The sequence below is a fragment of the Triticum dicoccoides genome, chromosome 7A, assembly GCF_002162155.2.
Source record: "Triticum dicoccoides isolate Atlit2015 ecotype Zavitan chromosome 7A, WEW_v2.0, whole genome shotgun sequence".
Lineage (NCBI taxonomy): Eukaryota > Viridiplantae > Streptophyta > Magnoliopsida > Poales > Poaceae > Triticum > Triticum dicoccoides.
In genome coordinates, this window is record NC_041392.1 from 665,260,561 (window position 1) to 665,265,891 (window position 5,331).

Below are 5,331 nucleotides of genomic sequence, written 5' to 3' on the forward strand. Positions count from 1 at the left end.
TGTTTGTACGAAACGGGCAGCCTGCGGGGCCACCTCGGGGAAAATGGAGAGTTGGTTTTACTCGTAGCTTGACCTGTCTGGTGTTGCCCTGAGAACGAGATATGTGTAGCTCCTATCAGGATTGTCGGCGCATTGGGAGCTTTGCTGGTCTTGTTTTACCATTGTCGAAATGTCTTGTAACCGGGATTCCGAGTCTGATCGGGTCTTCCTGGGAGAAGGAATATCCTTCGTTGACCGTGAGAGCTTGTGATGGGCTAAGTTGGGACACCCCTGCAGGGTTTTGAACTTTCGAAAGCCGTGCCTGCGGTTCTGGGCAGATGGGAATTTGTTAATATCCGGTTGTAGAGAACTTGTCACTAAACTTAATTAAAATGCATCAACCGCGTGTGTAGCCGTGATGGTCTCTTCTCGGCGGAGTCCAGGAAGTGAACACGGTTCTTGTGTTATGCTTGAACGTAAGTAGTTTCAGGATCACTTCTTGATCACTTCTAGTTCATGACCGTGCTTTGCTTCTCTTCTCGCTCTCTTTTGCGTAAGTTAGCCACCATATATGCTTAGTGCTTGCTGCAGCTCCACCTCACTACCTTTTCCTACCCATAAGCTTAAATAGTCTTGATCGCGAGGGTGTGAGATTGCTGAGTCCCCATGACTCATAGATTACTTCCAAAACCAGTTGCCGGTGCCGATGATGACCGTGCAGGTGACGCAACCGAGCTCAAGTGGGAGCTCGATGAAGATCGTGTTTGTTGCGTTGTTTCGTTTTCCAATTGATCAGTAGTGGAGCCCAGTCGGGGCGATAGGGGATCTATTGCATTAGGGGTGGTCTTTCTTTATTTTGGTTTCGTAGTCGGACCTTGATTGTATTATGGATGATATAATGCTATATTTATGTATTGTGTGAAGTGGCGATTGTAAGCCAACTCTTTATCCCTTCTTATTCAGTACATGGGATGTGTAAAGATTACCCCTCTTGTGACATGCCTACTATGCGGTTATGCCTCTAAGCCGTGCTCCGATATGTGGGAGATATAGCCGCATCGTGGGTGTTACAAGTTGGTATCAGAGCCTTCCCCGACTTAGTAGCCCCCTGCTTGATTGAATCGTTGGCGTTGTTGAGTCTAGAAAAATTATTTGAGTCTTATAGGATTATATATATAGGAGAGTAGGATTCTTTTTACTCCTCAGTCCCTTCGTCGCTCTGGTGAGGCCTCCTGGCATAGAGTTTTGACTATTCTCTTCTCAAATTTCACTAAAAAATTAGGATCACGCGGGTATCTTGGAATCGTTTTGATGGTTTTGTGACAAGAACATTGTTCTTAGTGCCTCCTGACATTTAGGGGTTGTGGCACTGTCCCGGGGAGTTGAGCTCCGAGGTGTTGTCGTCACAATTTTATCGTTGCAGTTCTGGAATACTTGAGTTTCGCCTACATCGAAAATCTCTTTTATGCAGTTGTTGGTGAGATAACCTCGACGCCACCCAGTACTGGGGTGGCAGTTTGGGAGTATTGCCATAACTCGTATAACGGATGCTTTTCGAAGGTTGAGGTAAACGATTTCCGAAGGTTGCTTAGTTATGTGTTGAAGGATGGATACAGCTAGATGTAGGTATTGTTAGTTTGGGTGAGATATTATGCTTCCCCTGTATCCCCAACACCTGATTGCATAACCAGAAAGTTTTGGGTGTTTATAAGTGGGAATTCAAGTATCTCCTAGGATATCTTTCCGACAGATGTATGATATGAAATTGGGGTTCGACGTCTAGTAGTCCGCCTATCCACGGTTGATTTTACAATGGTCTCGTTGTGTCTTAAAGAGTCCTTGGCTATGATGACTCAGGGACGCTTCATATGTCATGTGCACTGCCTTGTACATGATGGTGCTATACGATCGAGCCCGTGTGGGCCCCACCATGAAAACTTCGGACGAGATCTCTATCATATATTTGTTCCGGCTTTTTCTGCAAGCCAATCCTCTGTTTTTGTTTTGAGTTGTGGTATTCGAGTTGCTTCGAAGTCAAATGTGGAATCCATACCTTTCCTAAGCGGTGTTCTCATACTTCTATGTGAATACTAATCCTTCTTGATCATCGAGGTTGCCGTGTCAATCCTTTTCAACCGACGTGCTTCTCTTCAAGTGGATCCGATCATTTTCAACATCCGCAAGATCACCTCTCGGTTTTCCCGACGTTGTTCGTTTCATCTGTCCTCAAGTTGCCTTTGTTTTTCCCTCCCACCCACCCTTTTTCTTCGAGGACTCGGATTTCTTAATCAAGTATCCATCTTATTGATGTGAAGTCTCTCCATTCTTTTCCGTCAATATTCTTATCCGGTGATTCTCATGAAGATGCTCTACAAGTTCATCATTATTCGTTCTTTTTCTCCGGTGGATCCAATTCAAGTTTTGTTGATCATATCCTTTCCTTGTTTTAAATGTTTTCTCATACCGGCACACCTTTTAATCGTTCATCTCTCATTGTTCATTTGTTCCGGAGTGCTGAAGATATCTCAGAAGGCTCGTCTTTTCATTCAAGATCCGCTCAACCTATTTCGAGGTTGTAATCTCATTCAAGCCATTTAACTCAACCGGTGCAAGCTCTCTTTTCAAGCAATCATTCAATGGTGTTTCTTTGAGTGGGCCCTAACCCACAGGTCTCTTTCTAGGATCTTACCTGACTCTTCTAATTTTACTGGAGTTATTCTCAGATCTTTCAAAGTTTGACGTAAGAATGAATTATCATCAGTCAGTTGGTTTCTCCAAAATCTTATAACTCTTTTCATTGTTGGTTCAACCTTTCTAATTTTCATCCCGGAGTATCTCAACAATTCATGGTGGTGTTTCTCGTCGTCATTCTCGGATTTGAAGACCGAAGGAGATTTTTTTTTCTCTCTCAATCTTGTCCATTCTCTCGAAGATTTGTGATTCTAGCTTGATGTCATCCTCTCATAATTATTTTCGATTGTGAGCTATTCTTTTCACCCTTCCGGAGCAAATCAGGAGCCTTTTCAGTTTGATTCACCGAAGGCCATCATTTCGAGATTATTCATTCCAGCTTTCAGCTCTCATTCTCCAAATCTTACCGGTGCATCGTTCAAATATCCTCTAATCAGTTCAGGATCTCTTCGTTCTCATGTATCTAAATGCTAGCAAGTATCTTCATTCATTTTCCCATTCTTCCTGATGAATTGTGCCTTTGCTACTTCCGTTTTCAATTCTTACGGTGGTTCGTTCAAGATCTCTCTTCCTTCGTTATAATATCAATTCATTCGTTTTTTTCAATCCTACCGGTGGATGGTTGAAGACCTTATCAAATTGGCGCTATATCTATCTTAATCCTTTCTACGAGAATAAGTAGTATGCCAAATCCGTTGTTTGTCATCAATTTAATTGGTGAAGGATACGCATAATGTAATCCTTATTATTGTTTCATCCAAGTGATCTAATTTCCTGCTTTCCGGAGTGGTTCATCATATCACATTCTCAGTTCGAGATGCTTTATCTTTCCTTCCAGAGTTCCAAGTTTCCACTTTATCTTGTCGCAAAGCTTCATCCAATCATTTCAAGGCTTCACCTTGTGTTTTCAACCTCTCTTTCCTTCCGTTTGATCATCCTTTTTTACCGGAGTTCTTCATGGAGGCTCTACATGATGGTTCTTTAAAGATTTAATTTCTTCTCGAAGTGTTCATCGAGATTCTTTTCAGAGGAGCGCAAGTTTTTTTTCATCTTGCAATCCGGAGTGCAATTGTTTCTGCCTTATCTTTTGGAATGGTGTTATATCATTCTTGATAATTTCCCTTCGTGTTTCATGATTCACAAGTTGTCAAGTATGATATATTTTTAAATTCATCAATCTCGTCATTGTAGTTATCTTGGGTTATATTTCACCTAAAGCCTTCCCTAAGGATTGTTGGTATTTATGATGCTCATAAATGACCCAAGTTCTTCTTCTATCCTCCCGGTGAAATAGTTTCTCGTCTCCTTGTTCATACAAATTCAAATCCATTGTTTCCGGTAGTGGCAAGTTGTCACCTCATAACTTTAAGATGTCTTCTATAAGTCCATATCAAGCTTATCCTTTTCTTTGTTGGTTTTCCAACAACTTCGTTTAAAATTTCTTGGAAGGGTGATCTTCAAGCTCATTTGTGGCATAAGTTGACCTTTTTCTTCTCCATCCTTTCATTTCAATGATCTATATTATTTCTTCTTATGGAGGCTTTGTGATGTTTCTCTATTCTCTCATCATCTCTAGTTGTGAGGATCGTGTTCTTTTTCGTGCTTATCCATTTAACCGGAGTGTTGTGTCCTCTGCTCAAGTTCTTTTCACCTTATCAAGTCTTGCATCGCTTTTCAACCGGAGTGCTGCCCGAATTGGTTCTACCTTGTTCCTCTTTTCTAATGGAGAGTTATCAACTTTGTTCATCTCCGTTGCATTCTTTCTTTCAATTTGTTCAACCTTCCAAGGTTCTTTGGTTTCACTCATTTGTCAAAGAGGTAACTTAGTTTTACCTGCTATCTTCCTCTTACGTTTTCCCTCCGGTGCCATCCTAGATCTCGGGACAAGATCCTCTCGTAGTGGTGGAGTGTTGTAACGCCCCGAGACCGTTGCGCCAGGTGTCTTCCAGTTATTCGCTGTTGTTGTCTTGTCATTTGTTTGCGTTTCATGCATTTCATATCATGTCATCATGTGCATCGCATTTGCATACGTGTTCGTCTCATGCATTCGAGCATTTTCCCCGTTGTCCGTTTTGCATTCCGACACTCCTATGACCTCCGGCGCCCCCTTTTGCCTCTTTCTGTGAGTGGGTGTTAAACTTTCTCGGAATGGAGCGAGATTTGCCAAGCAGCCTTGGTATAGCACCGGTAGACCGGCTGTCAAGTTTCGTGCCATTTGGAGTCCGATTGATACTCCAATGGTTAACCGAGGAACCGTAAAGGCCTCGTGTGTGTTGCAGCCCAACACCCTCCAAAGTGGCCCAAAACCCATCCAAACCCCCTCCATCCCCTCGTCCGTTCGATCATGATCGCGTGGCCGAAAACCGCACCTCATTTGGACTCTCCTAGCTCCCTCTACCTATAAATATGTGTGCCTCCCCGAAAATTCGCGGATGAAACCCTAGTCTCCCTCCTCCTCGCGCCACCGGGCATGTCCACTCCGCCGCCGGACGCGTCCACCGCCTCCAGCCACATCGCCCCGGCCAATCGCATCGTGCCACGTCATCGTCCCCGTCGCCCGCAGCCTCTCCCGCGCCGCCACGTGGCACCCCGCCGGCCTCCCTCTTTCCTCCCCGCGGCCGCGGCCCGCCGAGCCCAGCATGGGCCCGCACGAGCCCGACC